Genomic DNA, 23662 nt, shown 5'->3' with positions numbered 1-23662 from the left:
TTATTTTAAGGTAGCAAAAGGATTTTTATTTTTTTCCCATTAATGCACAGTGTATTTGTGTTTGAGGGGAAAAATTTAATACACATCTCCTCTTGTGTAGAAAACATTCTGATTGCACTACGGAGACCTATATTCTGCTGATGCACTTTCGGTGTAAAATAACAGTCAGGAAAATGAATTTTTAAAAACATAAAAGATGGTAAAATATATACATTAACAGTTTTGAATACCTACACCCACTCTGTAATCCCCCAGGGATAAACCCAATGAATTCATAACGCTTGTTAATTATCTCTTATTGCCTGCCACATGTAAAAATGAACAGCCTTGCTGCCACCGCGGCAATAATCTGCAGTCAGGACGCGTTTTATCATCGTATCAGCTGCAGCCACTGCCGGCTCTGACAACAACTGAACGGTCTGGCAGAGTGCCTCAAATTACTGCCGACTAAAAGCACTTTAAACCGTCCTGCCGGAGCTTGACATGACAAATAAAGCAATGATTCATAACCGAATTACAGCGAGACGCTCTGGAAGGCAACGAGCGGGCTCGCTGACAAGAACTCGCCATTCCTCCACGCCTGCAGCTGGGGGGAGGGAGCCTGAGGATGCTCTGGTGACACACCAGAGTTATCAATCCGGTCGGAGGAATTGTTGAATGGAGGGGAGGCATCAAAGGATGCGAGCGGTGGTAAACAAGGTGCAGTGGTCTTCCCATACAACGTCGTTACACTCAATTACTCTCCATAGTCTGTAAGCTTTCTGCCTATAATCCTTTTTAAATCAACGAGAGAATTGGCTACTGATTCTCAAATCCCCTGTTATTAAATGCAAAATATTTAGGAACCCAAAACCAAGTCCACCAGAGCAACCAAACCTATCAGCTTATAAATCCCCCTCAAAACCTTTAATGAGCTGACAAAAATAATCCTCAAGCAGTACCTGTGAAACAACCCTCACAGGCCATTGACAAATCATTTTATGGTTAACTTGTGGTGAACAGCAAATTTTTCAGTTCTTTTCCAGGCATTCTTATGGAAGAAACACCTTTCAAACCTGATCTGCCCATAGACAAGGCAATAATATCTTTGCAAATGTAGAGTGCTGCCAGGATCGTTTCCAAAATACCTATTTTGAAGTCCCTTCAGAAACAAGACTGCAGCTCACACTATGGTAATAGATCTGACTTGTACAGTTCTTGGAGAAATAGTGCACTGAAGTTCTCTTTATGATCAGCTTTCCTTCCTTGAGCAAGATCTAAGTCCTCTCAGTGCTCCCCTTAAGAAAAGAGAAATGGAATACTGGCCACCCAAAACAGGTTCAAAGCCAGTGTACAACTCCTTGATAGATCATTTGATCTACAATACTTGGTTTAGGGTCTTATAAAGAAGACGAATTTTAATTAAATGTCTTATAATAAGCACATGTGTATATCCAAGAATAACCACCAATGTAGGCAAGACTCACAGGGTACCATTTATCTTCCCTAACTATGTCCATTTAAATTTTTGGTATCTAAGCTACGTTAGTGGTCCAGATGTTCTCCATCATCAATTGGAAGAAACTTCAAAGGCAAATTCGCACAACTGCCTACAGCAGGTGGGGTAACCATTTGCTGCAGATGTCTGGGTGTCCCCACGAACTATGAGAGGAGTCTAGACAACAAACAAGGTGCTTCACTTTTAGGTAGCTACAGTTATAAGAAATTAATTTCCCCAAGATTGTCCTAGCCCTCAGACCAAGGCACCTTTCACAAAATGAATGGTGTTTTGAGAGAAACCTGGAGAGAAATATTGCTGATAAAGATCCACGTATAGATAGAACAAAACGAAAGTGCCATTAGTGATGTGCAGCCCCGTTATGCTTTTTGAACTTGCAATCTCGACATTAAGCTGCCTTTTATTTTTAACTAAAAATTACACGCTCAGCTGTATATAAGACGAAAAACGTGACGTTTCTCCTTGTCCCCAGCTGTGACATCCAGAAAACTGACAGACAGGCAGGAGGCACACACTGAAGTGCCGAGGATGAGCGCTTCACGTTTGTTTAGTTTTCTCCCCATTTACATTTTCACTGTGTCTAACTGCAGCTTTTAAACTTCTAATTCACCTATTTACGTTCCTTCCTCTCAGAGTAGCACCTCACTTATTTGCAGATTCCTGCCAGCCATGGGTCTTGCTGTGGGGACAACTATGGTCAGCACCTTCACAGATCCAACACAGACTTCCTCAGGGAGGCTGACAAACCGGCCAAAGCCTTTCACATCTTGCAAGAGAATCCATCAGTTGTTTTGGTTGAAGTGGAAACTGTTATTTCAAAAAAAAAAAAAAAAAAAGGAAAATAAATATGCGTAAGGAACCCATCTCCAAAGTGAGGGAAAACAGTGGGCAAAAAGAATTTGTGACAACATTTTTAAAGGCAGTTCTTGCTCCCCTACCAATTTGTCTTTAGTTGTTTCCCAACATTTTTGTACCTGACCTCCTCTTCATTCCATAACTAGACCACATCCAAAGGTAAATAGCATCCTGATGAGCTCTCGTTAGCTAAACTTCCCACCAGAACACTTCCAAAGAAAAAAAAAAATAAGGTCAAAACCTGCCATCAGTAGAAGGAAGATTTCAAAGGACCAGGAAACCAGCTAAGTTGTCAGCTTTTCCTACTCAAAATCTGTAGCTTGTAAAGACCCACTCCCCCACTGAAAAGTTGTACAACGTGGACCCAAGGAAAGGCTGTTGAGCTAAGCAAGCCATAAAAGAAGTATGTTAAGAGCAGCTGGCAGCTGTTGTGTAATATCTTGTGACTGAAAGCAGCATTTGATATGAAAAAAAAAAGATATTTTAAATGACAAATGCTTAGTCCCTACACCACGAGGGCCACCAGCCAAGAACTCACCACATCTTGTTTCATTGACTCTGCTCCAAAGGGGCACGGACAACCTACTCCCAAATTGTACTCTTCTGTCCCAGATTGTACACGGGATTTCATGCATCGAGCAATGGTAGACTGGGAGGCTTTGGAGACTATTATGTGGGATGAAAAGGAGAAAGAAGGAACCCTCAGCCTTGAATTAACACATGGGAAAAAGTGAATAAAATCTTTCAACCACCGATGTCTAGACAGTGCCGACGTCTTTGTCTTTGGGAAGAGGGATTAGGGCAGAAATCTGGCTGTGCTGTTCCTCATTTGATATGAAAGCTAGAAGACACTTTGGGCTGAAGGCCTGGCTCTGTTCCAGAAACTACTTTATTATGAAGGAACTGAAGAAAAGGAGGTCTGTAAGACAGGAGAGTAAGATTTCTGCCTAGCAGTCATAGCAATTAAGCAAGCTGTCATGATGAAGAGGAAAAAAACACTGGAATAGAACCCAAAGGGCTCAAAAGAGCAAGAGAAAGTAATTTTGAGAGTAGGTCAAGACTCCAGAGGGGATTACCTTTCCAGTTTGAGACTTAACACTAGAGACATGTTTCGGAAAGCTGACCAGTGAGATTTTGCCGATACCACGACGACCCCATAACGTCTGCATGCTCAAGTACAAGTCAAGTATTAAAAGTGAATGTTGAAAACTGCGTGAGTTGGGATCAAAACTGGCAGAGCGAAAAGTGCCCTCTCCTTCCTACCTTCCCCTTATATTAAATAAAATAATATTTGTTTTAAAAACAGCTAAATATTTTGTATACCTGGCATTAATAGGCTATTCAATGTCTCAACATGAAAACAGCAATCTAAGCACAGATCTCTGGAAGATGGGCAGAGTGGACTTCACAAAGTTTTCAAGAAAAAGGGCCTTTCCTCCTGTATTTGAATCGATTGCACTGCAGCTTGAACTTGGTTTTATTAGGCATCGGTATGATTCCACTCCCTCAATCACTGCCCTATCTGAGCAGGTAATAGCCTTAAAATTGAAGGAAGGGCTGCTTATACTTGTTGGAGCTGAAATAGCTAGTGAGATTCTCCCAAATAAAATCCCTGCTATGAGACTGCTGGGTAAAAGTGGTCTAATCGAATCCCAGATCATATAAGAAACTTCAAAGATTCACTTCAAAGTGCTACTTCAGCAAACAAAGTAGTTGAGTTAATTTAATGCTTCTCGTACTGGAAAAAAACACTTCCTTCAAGTGGGGAAGGAAAATAAATGATGGCAAGTCAAAGACTGAAACACTGGTGGTAGTTGTGAATAACCATCCTCAGGCTGCAGCTGGAAAGAGATGATGGGCTCACACTTTCCTGGCTGTACCAGCACACGCTACCATGCCCCACGCACCGGTGGTCCCAACACGTTGGGCTTTTTTCTAAGGATGTGCTGACTGAGAGTGAAAAACAAAATAGAAAGCTCAAAGGTTTTCATTCTCACCCAAAAATCTGTTCGGCAAACAAGGGAGACGCCATCAACTCAGTGCCCCAAGGACTCAGGGGAAGACAGAAGGGCATCCAGCTTTCAAGCAAATGGAAATGTTTTTACCTGTCAAAACCTGAGCTCAGGCCTGAAGCGTTTTGCTTCTTCTCCAGGCTGGAGTATCAACAGCAACTGCAGCAGATCAAGGAGCTGCATTCTTTACCCTGCTTCAAGCACTAACGATGTTATCAATCGCAGTGGGAGAACCAAACTTGGGAGCCTAAACAAACTGAGAGATAAGTGAGGGAAGAACCAGCTTCGTGCTGCTAAAGGTATTTGTCATCTTAGATCTGTCTGTGCTGCTGTTAGGAACCAAGTTTTGCTAAAATGCAGGTTAAAGGCAGTTTTCCATTTCCCTGAATGTGCACCGGACGTTCACAGCTCAATACTCCAAAGTCCTCCACAACCACCATCACCTCTCAAGCTGTGTAGTTGGATTCCCAGACGTCTCATTTTTTATAATTAGCCATTCAAACGCATGCGCAGGATTTCTTCTATGGTATAAACGCACTACCAAATTTTTCCAAACGCTTTTAATTCAAATAAATAAGTAAATAAACCCCAACCAAAAATGAAAGCAAGGCAGAGAGAGTTGCCCTTCTCTCTAGGTTGTCTAAGACCTGTTACAACAGCTTCCTAATCCTGCCTCCAGTCTTCCCTAATCCCTTCACCGGTCTAATTAAACCCATTAAACACAATTCTGGAAATTCAGTTTCCACTACCCTTTCCTGAAGACAACTGGACAAATTGCCAAGCAGTAGGTCTCAATTTGAGTTTTTGAAGGAAAGAGTAAATACCTATTTTAAATAATATAATATATAATAAGATAATGTATAATAAGATATAATACTTCTGAAATGACATTCAACTGCCCCAGTCCTAATGCTCGTCATCTTACCTCATCACCTTATCTTTTGATAAAAGAATATCAAAATATTCTTTTACTTTTTTCCCCCAGAGAAAAAAAGCTTGAGATATATGACAAATTAATGCAATGACACACACACAAAAAAAAAAAAATAGAAAACAAGAAGCTCCTTAAACATTGGTTTCCCATGGAGTTGTTTCTCACATCAATTGACTTTGGTCAAGTGGAAAACTCAGAACAAAGCTTCTCCCATGACAAGGCATTTATCAGATCAATGAAGATTTTCTGGCACCTTGTGTGTGAGTACATGTTGCCACTTTACCCCCTTAGAAAAAGCCTTCTTCCTTTAACTTGCAGTATTTTCATGAGACCTAGAAGAATTTAATCATCTTCAAGACTTCTCCTTCCCTTATCAGACTTCCAAAGGTTGCAGAATGGAAACACACAGAGAGCATAAGGCATAAGCTTTTAAAGGCATAGTTTTAAAAGAAATGGTTGAAGCTTGATTATTAAGTCTGACTCCTGATTCTAAATGAATCTAAAACGAAACTCCCTGCAGAATTGCTCTGCTTTCCCCACCGCCTAGCTCTGTAATTTATTTGAAGAAATTAGGTTAGCAATGTTTACAAGGCTTATGAAAACAGAAGCATCTTCCTGCCAAGACTCAATCCTAGGACCTCCTCGCTGTTCTTCTGCCCACGTCCTCTACCTGCACAGTCCTCTTCTGACCTACCACACTCCCCCATCCCCGTTAAAAACTGGCTTTTCCCCAAACACCAATAAAGAAGCCCAAATTCCTGGTTCACCTCTTCTACTATAGATTATGAGACTCCCAGGAAAGGAGAAATTTCTCCTGGATAGTCCCCATAGCATATCACGTGCCTTGTCTTTCTTTAATAATTATAAGCAAACTTCGTATCTGAAGCAGAAGCAAATGCTTTAAACTCTCTCCGAAAAGCAAATACTGCAGAGATGTCAAATTATCATTAATGTCAAACTGAGCAGGCAAGGAACAATCTTTTTATTATAAAACTGAGCCTGCCTCATGAAAAATAAGTCTTCAGCTATTACTAATTTTCTCTTTTGCCATTATTTGATAGCAGAGAAGGAAGGAACCATTAGAAATTGTTTACATTATGAAAAGAAAAGCCTAAGCAAGAGGGAACAATGATGATAACGAGCGAGAGGATGAGACTCGGCAGGCAACTGCTCGCAAAAATCCTTCAGGAACAAAGAATAATTTGGTGGTGAAGTAGCACACGCACTTGCCAGCACTAACACAGGTATGTACCTGGGCAGGCTACGCTTTTTATTTTAATTGCGACATCCTCTTCTGAAACGTTTCTTTTTATATCCTCCTCTGAGCAAACACAAAAATCCCACCCAAGCACAAGTGGAAGCTTTAGTACCAGCTCTCATCATTAGCCTCACTGAGAGGTGCAAACCATTGTCCTGCTGCAGAGGACACGGCAATGCAGAACTTCTGGGGAGCCACACGCAGTGTATGTTTTGTCATATTATCTCCACAAAGAACCTGGAAACCCGTGATGTAGTACTGGATTCCCAAAATTTGACACCGGTTTAAATGTTCAGCGTTTTAACGACTGGTGCAGCTGAATTTTAAATTACAACTTGTCAAAAAAATTATTAAAAAAAAAAATCCTAATTTGTCATTTAACAAATAACACAAGCTAATTTCTAACCCCAACCCTTTAATGGACCAGGCAGAATGATAATCACAATTCTTTGCAATGGCTCGCTCTTTTCATTTTCATACATAAATGGATTCAAACAAGGACTCTGAACAAGAGGGAGATGATAAAAAAAATCCCTAAACCCATCCTAACATTGCCTGACCACTTTGCCAACGTGCCAGAAATCAGAGGTCCCCTTCCACCTTCACTTAGCACAACTCAGTTATTTAAACAGAAGGGAATTTTCCATAGGGTTGGAAAAAGGCAGCACCCTGACCTCAAAGTGTGGGCATGCACTAGTCCCCAGCCCAGCAGCTTTTGGCCACAGGGCCAAAGGTAGCCCGTGGCCACGTTTTGAACGATACCCCACAGGTTCAGGAGGCAGGTGTGAGGGTATCCGGAGAGAGATGACAGCTCTCACTGTGTCCTAAACCCCAGCAGAAGCTGGGAGGCTCTCTCCAGCAGCGACCCGTGACAGCTTCTAATAAACCCATCATTAACATCTACCTGCAGAGAAGGTCTCCAGTTGTGATTGGGTTTCTCCTGACATAATTAATGGTCAAAGGACGGAAAAGCATACGCTGTTATGCTTACAAAGCTGCCAAACCTTGAACTGGCCTACAGAGACCAGCAGACAACTTCACAGCACAAACATCTTTTAAAATACAAATTACAATAGAAGACATCAGGATGTCTTTATACACTTATAAAACATTCACGAAACCAAAGGCGGCTTTTTTGTTAAGCCAAGGAGCTTCAGCTGTATTCCACCATTCTCCTTCACCTAAGGACTCAAAATCTTCCGTAAGCTCCGATGTTCAACAGTGGGAAATGTGGAGATTTTCATATGCAGCTGGATATTTGCATGTTTAAAAAAACATTTCTACAGGGGGTCATCGTTAGCAAGTCCCACAGTCAACTGTCATAATACACACTGTTGTAGAGAGGAAATGAAGACGGTGTTGGAGGTCCCACACTGGGCAACTATTGGCTGTTTAATGACAACTATTAGCAAGTCTGGATGGAAACACAGTCCAACTTTCTTTTTATAGAGCAGTTAATGTGATAATATTGAAGACAGAAGGAAAGTTTCTACAGACAGAGGGAAATCTTAACCCACAAACAAACCAGAGGCAATTATCAAAATTATAGCAATGGTGGGGTTTTTTTTTGCAGTCAAGCATAATTATGGAAAGTCTATTTAAAAAAAAACAAAAAAAAAAAGAAGAAAAAAAAAAACTTAGCTTACAATTTGCATTTCAATTATTTTTCAAACTTTTGTGTGGAGAATAGATGGCTAGAATTGGGTGCTACAAAACTACCATACATTATAACATTCATGAGTGTAAGAATTCCAAGTATAAAGCCCAGGCAATGCTGGAAGGTCTGGCGTTTGTTTTTGTTTGTTTTTTTTTTCTTATTAGCCTGTATGAAATGGGTGAAGACATAGAGGACAAGAAAAAAAATCATCAGTGCTACACACGATGTAGTTTCCAAAACTTCCATTACATTCACATGCTGCTGAAGTACCACACAACGGGCAAATCCAAGGCTCTCAAGAATATATCCTTTCTGAGGTTTACCAAGGATGCCCAGAGCTTACAACAAATCCTCTGGATATCGTTACTGCAAATCTTACAATGCCCAGTTATCACATCCACATGTCAAAAAAAGAACATTTCTCTATTAAAATACATTTAAAGTTCTGGCCGATTGCTTTACAATTTCATTGCTTGTAATTGTACAGGGCTCTTGCTCTTCAAGTCCAATCACTGTATTTCACGCTAAACTCTAATTATACAATCTAGCACGAAAAAAGCCAGAGATACAGACCCTTTAACAAGCTTAGGCAAAAATCAAAGGCCCACAAAGGGCTAAATCAAAAGCTGGCTCACACCAACTCTATTCTTTGTGCAGTCAACCAAGACTAATTAATGCTTTTAATGGCAGTTTACCCCTTTTGGCACTATAAATCAGAACACGCAGCTTTTATGAGTTAACAAAAGAATCTGTGAAAGGTGTAGCTTATTAACCAAACTCACAAATTCAAATGCACTTAATCAGAAACAGGTATATTTAGCAGCATTGTACTCAATGAGCAGAATTATCTGCAGGCTGTACACAGAGAACATTCATTTATCAATACAAACAAGGCTGGCATACTGGGAAGACGTGGTAAATTATACATCTGAAGAAAGGCTGCTGCTACCAGCACGGCTTTTGTGAGAGCAGAAATGTGGAGGAAACACTGCGGGAAGGAGCTACAGAAAGGTGTAGGGAACATACTGGATGTTTCCCTCCAACCTCATCTCAGCCACAGAGCCTGCAAGAACTGAGCGCGCTGTTGTGCGTCTTCAGCGGGAACAGAAAATGGGTCCTTGGGTAGATCTACCATGGCCCACTTGGCTGGGCCCTTCAGGAGCTTCTCCGTAGCTGCACTCCTTTCTATCACAGAACCATTCAGGTTGGAAAAGCCCCTCAGGATCAGCGAGTCCAACCCTCAGCCCGACTCTACAAAGCTCTCCCCTACCCCACATCCCCCCACAGCTCATCCCAACGGCCCTGAAACCCCCCCAGGGATGGGGACTCCCCCCTCCCTGGGCAGCCTGTTCCACTCTCGGACCACTCTTGCTGGGAAACATTTTCTCCTCCTGCCCAGCCTGACCCTCCCCTGGGGCAGTTTCCAGCCGTTCCCTCTTGTCCTGTCCCTGATCCCCTGGGAGCAGAGCCCAGCCCCGGCCTCTCTGCAATGTCCTGTCAGGAGCTGCAGAGAGGGATGAGGGCTCCCCTCAGCCTCCTCCTCCTCACCCTGAACACTCCCAGCTCCTTCCCTGGCTCCTCACAGGATTGATTCTCCAGCCCTTCCCCAGCCTCGCTGCCCTCCTCTGCCCTCGCTCCAGCCCCCCCAGATCTCTCTGGGATTGAGCTGCCCAAACCTGGACACGATATTCCAGGTGTGGAATGCATCATTTGAAGACTTCTCATTAGGGTTTTGTTTCTTCCCCTCATCAGGAAACACAAATCTCCAAGTTGATGTTATTTCTGAAACGCATTTTGCCCTCCATGCAAGAGGCCAGTTGGGACTTTGACTTTGCAAGTCTGCTGGCCACCAGCTGGGCCTCTAAGAGAAACAGCTATCACCAGGCTACAAAAATACCCATACAGTAACCCTCAGCCCAAAAAGAAGTCGAGGCCACAAAGCTTTCAAGATCTATACATATACATATATACATATATACATATATACATACATATATACATATATACATATATACATATTTTTTTAAGAAGAGCTGTAGATACGACTCACATCCTAGACTCAGAAAATGAAAAGAGACCCTAAAGTGCATCTTTCTGCCTGAGTAGACAGAGAAAAAGCATTTCAGTGCACTCCTCACATACCTCAGAGCAGTATCTACAGCACACTTCAGCTTATAGATCAAAAGTAGAAATAGAAAGCCAGTCCAGAGCATCTTGAAAAGCCTGATGTCAGATCCTCTCTGCTGCTTATAGACATATAGACAATGCTGCTTATGCTGTCCATAAATTTTGTTAAAACCTTCCTTTGGTTTTGAATCAGTTTTTGACAGTTTCTATATTTTCCTTGTTATGTGAAACATCATCTTCCCAATGATGTCTCACTCCTCCAAAAATTACTGTATATCGACAGTATTCAGCCACAAAGAATCACAAAGCCACTTTGTCAATACAATAGTTCCTCTGCGCCCCAAACTAATCACCGTGGGATGTTGAGGCTGACGTTCCGATCCGATGCTCGATGAGGAGGCATCCCTGTGACACCGCATCCATCACGCACCACAGGCAGGCCAAGGACACTGCAGGTTTCATGGGGAGAGCTGCCGTGGGGGTGAGAAGTGCCACAGCCCAGCTTGGGGACCCGCAGTCACAGTTCACGTGGGTGTGATTAGCCGGCGACTCTGACTGCCACCACACACTGAGGCAAAACCAGATTTTTTTAAGGGAATAGACCTAAGAGAAGCATTTGCACGAATGCAGGTTAGGATGAAATACTGGGTTATTAATCTTCATAAATTCATCACCTTATGCAAGGAGGAGGTTTCCCTATGTGATATGTTACAGCATATTTAGGTACATCATGGAGGGGGGGTCCTTTCACTGATACACCCAGCATTGCAGTAGTGCTCACAAAGGAATAAAACACTTCTCAAAGTGAAAATTCATAGAATACCAGGTTGGAAGGGACCTCAAGGATCATCTGGTTCAACCTTTCTTGGCAAAAGCACGGTCTAGAGAAGATGACCCAGCTCTCTGTCCATCCAAATCCTAGAAAAGTCCAGTGTTGGGGAATCCACCACTTCCATGGGGGGATTGTTCCAGTGGCTGATTGTTCTCATTGTGAAAAACTTTCCTCTTGTGTCCAATCAGAGCAAAAGTTTTAATTTTTCTTTTAAAAGAAGATACCCGTGAAGCAAGGATGGGCAAAGTAATTACAGATCCCAAAGCCTTGCAAACCCTATAATATTTGTGACTGGCATGGGAGAGAGGGAAGAAGAGGAATCCAACCAAAATCCAACACCTTGTGGGACCTGGAACAGTGTCAGTTGAGGAATGTTTAAGAGACACTTGCTGCTCCATGACTCTCAGACTGTGTGTAAAGATGAAGGAGACAGATCTTAAGAGAAAGAAAAGTACCTACATTCCTCACTATGGACCAAGAGTGTCCACATTCCTGTTTCTGCCAATATGCAACAAGAGGTTACCGAGCAAAATAAAAGTCAACAAAAGCAGAAGGAACATGTTGGAAGGTTCTGTTCTCGAGGCAGCCGTTCCTGCTCGCTGCAAGAGCATCCTTAGGAAACGCCAAGGCATGTGGCACACCAAGCACAGATTTGGTCATGTGTTATGGTAAAAAACAACCAGTCCTCCGACCTGCCCTCACAACCAAACCCACACACCCCACACACAACAGCAGCTGCTTCTTCCCTTGAGCCCACCACCTGAATCAGAAAAACAGCAATCTCAAATGCAGTCTCAGCTGTTCTCTCACCAGCTACTAGCTTCAGCTCTTAGAATGTAAGGCTGAAATATCTCCAAATTAAAGAGTTCTGAAGCAACAGGCAATATTCCTGAGCCCCATTTTATGCTCCATTTACTTACACACTACTGCAGCCTGTAGATAGAGTCACATCGAGTGGTGTGGATGAGCAGTGTACTCCTAACACAGAGGCATGTTCATAGATACAGCTGTGTCCCAGTCCACACAAATAAACATGCTAAAAGCCCATAATATGTCCAGACTAGATAGAAGGCTTCATTTTAAAACACTGTCAGTGTTCTAATATGACATATTTTCCTCCCCTAGAATCGATCCAAAGGAAAGAAAGGAACATGAACCACTGTCCTTGGTATCATCTTTATTAGACTCCACTAGAAACAAGGGATGGTGATTTCCTTTCACTCTTAAATAACCATATGATGTCTCAAAAGATCCTGGGACTTACACAGAATCACAGACTGGTATGGGGTTGGAAGTGATCTTAAAGATCATCTGGTTCCAACCTCCCTGCCATGGGCAGGGCCACCTTCCACCAGCCCAGGTTGCCCAAAGCCCCGTCCAACCTGGCCTTGAACCCTTCCAGGGAGGGGGCAGCCACAGCTTCTCTGGGCAACCTGGGCCAGGGCCTCACCCCCCTCACAGGGAACAATTTCTTCCCTAGATCTCATCTAAATCTCCCCTTTGTCAGTTTAAAGCCATTACCCCTTGTCCTATCTCTCCACCCTGATGACGAGTCCCCCCCCCCTTTCCTGCAGCCCCTTTCAGCCCTGGGGGGCCGCTCTAAGGTCTCCCCGGAGCCTTCTCTTCTCCAGCTGAAGCCCCCAACTCTCCCAGCCTGTCCTCACAGGGGGTGCTCCAGCCCCCCCAGCATCTCCGTGGCTCCTCTGGCCCCGCTGGAGCAGGTCCACGTTTGTCCCCTACTAGAGACCCCAGAGCTGGATGCAGCACTTAACTTGGCTTAACAGAAATCACCTTCCATATTCTATGTTCTCCAAAGGAATTTTATTCTCCAAAACAGAGCTGGCAGCTCAGGAAAACTTAAGATCTGTGAACAAAGGATTTGCTCACACAGTAGAAAAGAAAATCACTAAGTGATGTAGTCATGCCCCAACGGCAGAGAAGTATCCATCACCTGCTAGCAAGATTCTTCACTTCAGCTCTGGATTTGGTGCATTCCCAGCCCGGTGAAGACTGCCAAATGGACCTTACCAAACTGGCATGAACGGCCAGGAGACTAAAAATCACAGATTCTCCATATGAGTTCAGAAACATTGAGGTCAATGGAGCCAAAGTATAAAGTCCAGGCCCAGTTAACCACATGCCAAATTCCACTCACACACAGTGTATAAAAACCAGCCTAATGTAAAAGCGCATTTAAAAATATTTACATCAAACCATTACATAGGAAAGAGAGGTATTTTCCCATAGACAGGGATTTTACATACACACAGTGATTAACTATTTAATTGCTGGAATTCCTCTTAGGATTTGGGAGAGTGGGGTACTTCCCGAGCAGGAAATAACCTAACCTAAGTAAACTAAATTAAGAGGTTGGGTACACACACATACAAGAGTTTTACTCAATTTCTTCTGCCTTTTGATTTTTGAACACTGTTTACCATCATGAATCTAAAAGGGGGAGGTTTAACCCAAAATATAGACACCAGAAAAGTAAATATCTGAGGTGGCCGGCGGAGATCTCAAGCACGGCAGTCACAGCCTGGAGAGTAACCCCGATCAGTTTGAAGAAGACAACCAGTAAACTAGTCAACCAAATCCCTCCAGGCTCCAGCAATTCCACCTGAGATCTCCAGAGACCAGGCTGGGAGCTCAGACACCCAGCACACACAAAGCTTACATTTAAACTTCTTAATCTGGAGATGAATTGGACCAGGAGCCCCTTGGACCAGCAGCTCACTCTCTCATGCAAAGCCAACACTTAACAACACATTCTCACTTGAAAAAATATCTTGTCTTCCAGCAATGCCAGTCCCAGTTCTCCAGTCTGAGCAACTCAGCCCCCATCTCTGCCTTCTCCCTACCTCACAACCCATCAAATGCACACCCTTGGCTTTGCCTCTTTTCCTTCTGTAGCCCTGGGCCTCTGTTCCTCGGGCCCAGAAAAAGCAGCAAAGCCCCAACTGTGTCTCCTACTGTTGCTTCAACTTAGAAATATGGGGGAAGTGTTTAGAAAAAGGGGATTTATCCTTTTTTCTAGCATGATATTCAACAAAAAGGGGAAAGAGGCCATTGTTGCTTCAAGATTACCATGAGCAAGGACAAAGAAAGCTTTTCTGAAGCACTTAGCACTTTGTGTCCCATCCCACCTAAGATGACTTGAGTTGCTGAGGGTGGGATGAAAAAGAAAGGACAGCCTGATTTTTTTCTGTACCCAAAGAGCAGGTATCTAATCAGGGCAGGTTCTTCCCCAAGCAGGGCTGCAACACTTGTACGTGCCAAAATATTGGGAGGAGAAGGGTCACAGCATACCTAAGTGTTCGATCCCACTGCAGCGCAGCGGATCCGAGCACAGAGAGCACCCGTCAGCACTGTTGTTGTCTATCTGCATCTGGTTTTCAGCAAATCTGACTTGAGTGAGAGCAGAACACTCAGTGGGTATCCTGGCAGCTGACATTTAAAGTTCATGTTACTAAGCAAGCAGCAAAACATATAAGAGGAAAACAAAAAAAAAATAAAAATTCCAAAACCAAACCCCCAAAAAACCCCAACAGTCAACCCTGTTTTTTCCATACTCCTGCAGAAGAACAGCTGGCTTGGGTCAGACTGACACTTCAGTTATCCCAGTGTCTTCTCTGCAGCAACAACCAAGTGTGAATACCCAGGGGAAAATTTAAGCACAGGACAGGCGGATGGTGACATCTGCCCAACATACTTTCTAGCCCATAACTGCGTGCAGCACAGGGATTTCCTGAAGTGGTTCGTTCGTATTTAACAGCTAGTTGGATATCATGCTGTACCACTGTTGTATTTCCTTTTCTTTACATATAAATGCTTAGAGGGCTTGACCTGTTCAAGTCTCATAATGCCAGGCACCATGCACAAAAATAGTTAAGATGGAACCTGGTCCAACCAATTTACAGCCCGCATTACACCACAAAGTTTATATTTTTAAAAATCGTTTCTAGTTTTTATGAAAAGCTGTAACATAAAGTATTAGAAAATAATTTGCCTTTCTGCAGGAAAATGACAGAAATTTATACCAGGAATCATGCCTTTACCAACGCAGTGATTCTGACCCAGCCAGCAAACACAAGCAGCACTTTCTGCCTTCTTTTTAATACAAAACAAAAATAAATTATTTACAAAGAAGATATTAAGACTAATAAACACTAAAAAAAACCCTAACTCTCAACAATTCTTTATAAGAGCAGCACATACCCACTGTGTGTTCTACTCCAGTCTGCTGCTTACCTTAGGTTTATTAACTTTATAAATCAACACAATAAAATATTCTAGACATACAGTGTTGCTGGAGTTTCAGCTTATGCATTTCTTGACCCAGAAATTACTTGCTTAGTTTAAAACGTAATGTGATTCTGTACCGGAGTTCATTTAATATAAACAAGGGTCCAACCCATACCAAACACCAACGCTTTTTAATCAACACTTGCAATCTCTGTGGCATCCAAAGCTTTTCTCTGTGGAGGGAGTAGGGAAAAAGGTTTTTGGAGGAGTATCTAAACTCAAGCGTTAGAATTGAAGGGCACAAATAAAACATGAATTGATACCTCCTGGATACGAGCTTCCTTCGGATGGAGATAATCTGGAGAGGAGTCTGCCTACAGCTGCAGGGCAGTGAGTCTTCACAGCATTCCACAGCTCTGCAGCAGCAACCAGAGAGAAAGAGAGAGACCCGTGAGGCTCGGTGGGCAAACCTGTTGGACAGAAAACACGTCTCTTTCTAGCAAAGAGTGGTCTTTATCTCCACTGGAGCAAAAGGAGGAATGGGCACATGTAAGAAATGCAGTCAAAAAAGGAGGAGCAATGGAGACGCAGGATAAGAGGAGGAGAGGGAAGGGTTACAGGGGCTGGCTACAAGACCAGCAGCTACAAAAAAGACAGCATGTGAATGGTCTGCAACTCATGTTTCCTACCTGCTGCCGTTCAACAAAATAGATACGCATATTTACTGCAGTTTCCTTACAAATAAATATCTCAGTTTGCCTTCCCCTTAAAATACCAAGGCTACATCCTTACATCACCATAGGTATAGGAAGAAAATCAGCAGCAATTCAACATTTGCACCTTCAAATGAAGACACAAAATCTCTCTGCAGCTACATGCTACAGCTCAATGACTTTGGGTGGAATACTCACACAGCATGTCTTGCACAAAGTCTACATCCAACTATGCTTTGCCTACGCTCTGCTGAAGAATCACGTAGAAACCACCAGAAACAAACAACATCAGGAGTGGATAAAATCAGAACTAGGATCTTCTCAGCTTTCAGTTGGGAGAAAACAAAGTTCAAGCTTTCATTTAAATGCTTGTTAACCAGCTATTTGTCAGGATTTGGGACTAAACAGGTTTTAGCCAAACAAAGTTTTACACGTTACTCCTACACCCTCCCTTCCCAGCTGACACAAAAGCTCAGAGAACTGAAAACCAAATACCTCAAAATAAGCACAGCACAAAACAAAAGCTCTCAAGCAGCTCCACATGCTTTATGCATTATACAGAGGAACAGAAAACCTACTGTTCACAAACCAGGACCAGCACTCCTTATAACAGTTGTTTATTTTAATCAACCCAGTACCAAAAGGTTTGCATTAAATATTTTTTCATTGCTTCTAACCACTGACCCGGTATTAGTTTACATTCACTCAAAAAACACTCTTGGGGAGAAACAGGACGCAGAAAACGTTGAATCCAGTAAAACAACCGAGAGTTTCTTTGGGAGTGCTGATCCATTCCACCTTTCCTGCAGCATTACACCAAGAGGCCCTTCAAGCCCAGCAAATGAAACAGCATGAAATCGGAAATGAACAGGGAAAAAAAAAAAAAAAAAAAAAACACACCAAAAAAACCCGAAACCCACAACCAAGTTCATTTTTACTGAAGTTCCCAGAATCCTCTGCTGCAGAAAACCACCACCATACCATCTGAGATGGCATCCTTGGAGAGAAGCCAAAACCCACCCTGCTGATGCTCAAACATCCAGATAATTCCAACACTGCTGCTACTAAAAGCGTGAGTGCACTCAGGGAAACGTCTCAGTAACATTTCTACCTGCTGTACAGGTGCTTGACTTCTGTATTTCCACCTTATAACAAGCATATTCATTGCTCGGAATTTAATCCTTGGTTTAGGCTTTCTAACTTGCCTTTATGGTGCACCAGTTCGAAGACGTAACAACTCTAAAATATATAAGCAAGTATCTCAGAGATGAGGGAGAGGAAAGCGTAAGTGAATTCCAGCAGAAACAACGACTTGACAAATCTCATCACATCAAGCTCTGCAATAGCAAATTAGTCTCTCTTTGAGCACATTCTGTACTCAAAGTAGCCTCGGTGCTTCAGGAGGTACCAAATATAACACAGACCCGTTTTAACTTCCTTCCAGGAATACACACAGTCATTTATCAAGAAGACGTGGGCTGCAGTTTCATTTCCAACAGCTTCAGTAACATTTTGCAAAATTAAACAAATTACTCCTTTTGTGGCAAGAAAGAAGCAGAAAATAATCTGGGTCCAAGCACATGGGGGAGAAAACCACCTCCCCCAGGTCTTCCTCCACCCTTTAGCAATTTTGCAAAAAACATGCCTTGCCAGCTACACCAGGCTCAGCATCAACCATGGGATCAGCAAGCATTCCTTCCACTGCTTTTACACAACCCCAATGCCTTTGCCTTTACTATTTCATTTAGCAGAGCCCAGGTTGACAGTTAAATTTGCTTCAAGTCCAAGTTTTGGAACATTTTTACATCTTTACACTTGTATGGCCAAGGAAGTCAATAAACTCCGCTCAGCAAATACTAAAGGTTCCCTGTACGTGTCCGACACCGCTGCGTGCGCTGAATGCAGGAGGGTTTTCAAGCATCACCTTGATTTAGCAGGAGGACAGCATTGCAGCAACCTTTAATGCCAGGGGATTATCAGCAAGTTCACTTTTTGTTCCTCTTCAGCTGCTAAAGAAACAGAGAGAAGTACTGTACCCACCTCCCATTAACCTTGTCGGTGGGATCTTTCTTTAGCTGCAACAGCAGCAATCCCTTCTTGTATTGTGCTGCCACGCAGACACTCAGTAGAATCACCCTTTTGGGGATTTTGGTTGGGGTTTTTTTTTTTTGGCCTCTTTTCTGTTTTTTTCGTGACCAGAAGTCAAAACGATTAGGTTCATAATAAGTGGATGCTGCTACTGCAGCGAGAAGCTGCGATGAACTGCACAACACGCAGAGAGGGAGGTTATCCAGCTGCCTACACACACACATCACTGCCCTCAGCCACCAATCAAAACCCAGTCGTAAGCCATCAGAATTTAAGAGAAATCATTCAAATGAGCATGAACACAAAAGAAATCTAGTTTCACGCGGATCTTTCACTTAACCCAAGTGGGTGAGAAGGTGCAGGACGTAAATGTAATTGAGGCTGTGTCAGATTCCTCACCCTCTTGCTTCATGCTCTGCCCCCATCTCCTATCCCTCCTCAGCTGGGGGCCTGGGCTGCCACGTTCTCTAACCACAGCGATGCCACACACACACAAAATTGAGACCTATTTGCAGAAACACAGTCGATCCCAATCGAGGCCTTCGAGTAGAAGTACAAAGACATTCATCAGAGAATGAGAAAAAGAAATTTTAAAGAGGGAAAACATGCCAGGAGGTATTAATTTGGAATATTTAGGAAAATAGCACAACATTGGGGAGTTCTGCTGGCACGATCACATTCATCAAGAGTATGATCTTGGATTAACTCCACAATGCTGTAAAAGCCCCCCCCTTGTTCAGTGTGCTGGTGCAGCTCTACCAGCAAATCTTGCTCCTCTGAAACCAGCTGGTGAGAAGCAGCAGCTGGGGAAACCTCAGCCTCTGGCACAAAGCTGAATAAATCTGCAGAAGTCACCTCCATGCAGGACAGGAGGGGGTAGAAAGGGAAAAGCTTGCCTCTCTGTAGATTAACAATTAAAAAAAGCAAACAAAGGGAATAAACTTATTTTAGTGCTGAGGTCTATCAGGCATACAATGGATCTAGGATGGACATTTAAATTGTAATGTGGCGTTTTGAATTACCAGTCTAAAAACTCTGCACAAGGTGTTAGAAGTCCTTCGGTACACACCTGAAGAAAATAGGTGCCACTCCCTGAAGAGCTAGCTGGAGCTTTCATGTGAAGCATCTAGAAATCAAAAGGAGCAGTTATCAAGCACACAAGTCCCTATCAAATCAATATTATTACTGCTTCCTTGGGGAAGAAGAGGGCTCTCCTCATCAGTGATAATATTGGTTTTTTTCTGCTTGTCCCTAAGTTTAACCAGGCTCACTGCTCCACCTGTTAAAAGAATGGAGAAAGAAACGGGAGCAGGGAGCAAAAATACAGAAAAAAAAATATCACCCTGCCTTCCCCAAGAGAGGCAAGTTGCCTTTTCCCAGTTGTGCCACCCTGGCAGTCTCTTGTAGGCTGTCTCAGAGCCAACGGAGATGTCACCGTCATTCCTTGGTACCACAGGAAGCCAAATGCTGATCTCACACTGGCAAGCACAGGCAAGGCAAACACCGATGAAAAGCTGGAATCTGCCTCCTCTAGCAAAGGTAGAGCACCAGCTCCCCCAGTTACTGAGCTGACAACGTTACCATAGGTAGGACTGCCTGAAAAAAATGACACAGTATTTCCTGAAATTAAATATAGAAAGAAGAAAAGTAGAAATAGTCACTAGCCAGAAGTGTTTTTCATGCTTGGCAAGTATCGTTGCTCTTTTTATTTTAAAGTTATGGTCTGGATATTAAGAGGGTCTGGAAGAGATGCTGGAACTGTCCTCATCCACTCACCCACCAGGCACCCCCCTCTATGGGCAGAGGCACCACCAGCCACGAACAGCTGAAATGGATGAAAAAGGTACTTTGACCAGTTGAGATGTATGAAGAAAATACTCTGACCAGATAAGACGTTGTTTTGCCAATTATCAGGCCTAACATAAAGGACACAGCCAGCATCAAGATGAACCAATAACCAAATTGTATTTGATACAAAAGGGTCAGTACATGGGTGAGTGCTGGGGGTACAAACAGATTATACATAATCGACATCAACCCCACTGACCCCAACAACACCACCGCACGACCAACAATGGGTGGAATAAATGGTGAAATGCAGTTTCCCACAGAAGGGAAGGAGCCAACCGAGTCAACAAGCCAAACACATAAGACTAAGGAAGCCACATACTGAGTCTCCACAGAGTCCACGTTTACAAAAGCCAGACCTGACTGAAGCCCAGTCCCAGGGAGGCGGGAGTTCCTTCCCCAACAGGGAACTCTGCACAGGGCATCCCCCTCACACACAGACACTGCCCCTCCTGCAAGGGGTCCCAGCCGTTATCCCTCAGTGGACACCTGACCTTGGGTTACTCACTGCAGACACTTGGGGCTCCTTTACCCAATGGCTCTGTCTGCCAGGCCACCGCACCCTGGGGGGAAGCCTGAAGGGAAACTCACCCCCCTTTGGGAAGGGCTGGGGGAATCACCCAGATGTCAACCTTAACTTGGGACTTGGGGTTGAAACCCCGGCATTTCAGACATATGAAGAAAATACTTTGACCAGATGAGATGTATAAAGAAGGTATTTGGATGCCTTATCAAGTTTGGGAGGTGCTTGTTTCTTGGTGGTGAGGGGTTTGTCCTGTGTGAGTTTTTTTAGAGATACACAATGTTGCTAAACCTTTTCTCTTCAGCCCTCACAGACTTCTGCCTTCTTTGCTTGTACACCTGACTTTTGCAACTGCAAGTGGAAAACATCTTGGGTGGGAGTCAAGACTCTTCCAGTTCCTACTTATTACGTTTGACTTCCTACTAACCCTTCGTCAACTTCTTTTTCTAAAGCCAAAGTTGCCTCAACTTACTGAATAAATTCATTAATTCACACAGAATACATTTTGTGCAAGTTTCCCATTAACTTCTAATTTCCTATTTATTAGAGTACGTGCTCCAGCTTTTAAAGCAATTTACCTCTACCAAGTTGAGCAAAGAAACCTAACAGGGTTCCTGCAGCCTACTCCATAATGAAGCCCTCCTCCTCCCACTTGCTTCTTGGTGTGAAAAAGTTTAAATCCCTTATCATTTCCTTATAAGATTACTGCAGCTACTCAATAAGAAAACTTGTTCCCTAATACCTTCATCAACTATGTGTGGTATTTCAAGCAGTGAAACAGTATTTTTCATTTTAATTCTATCCTCCCCTCCTATGACCAAAATTTAGTTTGCTGCTTTTGTTTTAGTACCCACACCATTATGACGATGATATTACAATTATTCTTCTATAACTTCCCTTTTTTAATCCCTTACTTTTGTTCTTTCTATAAAACTGGACTCCAGTAGTAGGAGCTGGGTACACAGATTGTAAAATAGATTAAGAATTAGAATCATGATCAAAAAACCTGCCTTGGTAGATTGAAGATTATTATGATGAAATAGTGTTAGCATAATTAATTTTAAAATAAAGTCCACAACTACTTATCAAATGAAGATAAAAACATTCACTAAGAGTCTGGCATGCTGGAGAGTAAAAATACAGCATTATCCACTGAGAAAATAGCTTTATTCAGTTGGACAGCACTGCAACACTTCCCTCATGAGCCAATTTTCCATCTCAAAAACCTTCTGTACCGCTTGAGTCCCTTGAATTGCACGGCCATCCATCAGGACATTCACCGAGACTGGGATTTTTGAAGGAAGAGAACAACATTAGGAGCTAAAGTCCAACTGGACAAGATCTAATGATGCGTGTCTGGAGCCAGGCACCTTCCTTTGAATCTTATTCCACTACATTTTGTGTTTAACACTCTGAGAATCCAAACCCAGCAAAATGGAAAGGGATCTTCTGGGCTCCGATAACTAAAACTAAATTGACTGAGATTAGAGAATAAAAGTCCCTTGGGGCAGCAGGGAGGGCTGACGTTGAGCCTGTGTAGCCTCATACATCAGGCTTGTCCTTGTATCAAACACGTTTCGAAATCCGGTAGGAAAAATTCTTCAGATGTAGATGTTGACATTATTACCTCCTATTTTCACCAATTTTTCAAAAGCAGTTCTTCAAGTATTCATTTTGGATTAGTTATTCTCACTTGTGCAATTTATATAATATAAGACACTTAGAGGTTTCTAAGTCACAAATGACTTTGCAGTCAAAAGAAAACAATTTAATTATCTAAGATTAGTGTTAACTAAAGAAAACTTTACTGCACTACTGACAGTACTCAATCTTCAAAAAGTTTCAATATTAAAAAATTCTATGCAGCCATCATAAAGTAAAAATAAACTTTTCGGCGATAGCAGCCTCAGTTTGACCTTTACCTCTATTTAAAAGCAATAAAATCTAAGAAAAACACTTTAACACAAGTCTTCACAGCATTATAAAAGAGGGATTAATGAGAAGATGACAGACAGTCTATTCGGACATTAAGAAAAGCACTGATGGTGTTTCATTCTGAAAGTTAATTCCGACACCTTTACTCACACAGTGAACACAATTCAAGGACTATAACATAAAGGCAGTAATAAAGGGTGTAGTACTGAGTTGGATAGCAAGGAGATACCATATAGAGGATAGCGGAGACATTTGTCATAGAACCTAACAAATTTAGTAGCTAAATTAAGGAAAAATAGAGCAAAATGTCAGTGAATGTACCCAGATTATCCAGAACAGAGCCAAGTTCAGTTCTTCTCAGGGCACATTAAAAAATAGTAATAAAAAAAAAATTTAAAAAAAAAAAAACAAACCACAAAACTGAGAAGCCAGAGGTATTGGCAAAAAAAATACCAGATGAGATCCACCTGGATGAATTGGAAGCCAAAACATCTGTGAAAATACCTAGCAGGAAATAAAGGCATGGAAAGAAATAATTTTGGAAGGCAGAAAACATGGCAGGAAACCACAGGGACATTACTGGCTGGAAGCACCTTCCCGTCTTTCCTCCCCTCAAAAACTGCCAGTTGCCTTTGTACCAACATGACTGCTATGGAGCTGTACAGTGAACTACATTAGTGAACTGATCTGGGTTAAAAATAACCTTTTTTTGCTGTTCACTGATCTGGTTCACCATATGGCCGCTCAGATAGTTGTACCAGCACAGTTAAGGCAGCCCAGCAATAGGAACAGGCAGCAGAGGAGAAGCAAGAATTCCAAGAAAAACCCTTCACCCCAAAGGAAGAAGATACAAGATGCAGCCAAGAGAATTTGTACTGAGCAAAAAGGACAGAACAAACAGAAATTCCTCCCTGGTCTCCCCAGATGCCACAGCACGGTGGCGGTGCTCAGGAGAGAACATCTACCAGGGCTGCTTGCACCTCCTGAGCTTCCTCCTGCCAAAAGCTGGGCGATCCCTGACATTGTCCTGTCCAACTGGTGGAAGGATGACTTTGGCCAGCGTGAAGAGAAGAGAGGTTTTGGAAAACGAGGGTGAAAAAAGACTGGAAGCAGGACGGCAGCACACACACGTGGTTC

The 23662-nt window shown here is 42.7% G+C and overlaps 1 protein-coding gene across 2 annotated transcripts in view; it reads right to left on the bottom strand.

Moving 5' to 3' along the window:
* Positions 1–15874, bottom strand: part of FAM168A (family with sequence similarity 168 member A) — a 161592-nt gene extending 145718 nt beyond the window's left edge. For both annotated transcript variants that reach the window (XR_003399445.1, XM_026858766.1), the window contains exon 1: positions 15742–15874. The gene's annotated coding sequence lies outside the window, so the exon portion shown is untranslated. The remainder of the gene's footprint in view (positions 1–15741) is intronic.
* Positions 15875–23662: the final 7788 nt, after the last annotated feature.

This window comes from Athene cunicularia (assembly GCF_003259725.1).
Source record: "Athene cunicularia isolate RWA chromosome 1 unlocalized genomic scaffold, athCun1 chr1_part1, whole genome shotgun sequence".
Taxonomy (NCBI): Eukaryota; Metazoa; Chordata; class Aves; order Strigiformes; family Strigidae; genus Athene; species Athene cunicularia.
The sequence above is the reverse complement of the archived record's forward strand: the minus strand, read 5'-3'. Positions and strand labels throughout refer to the sequence as shown.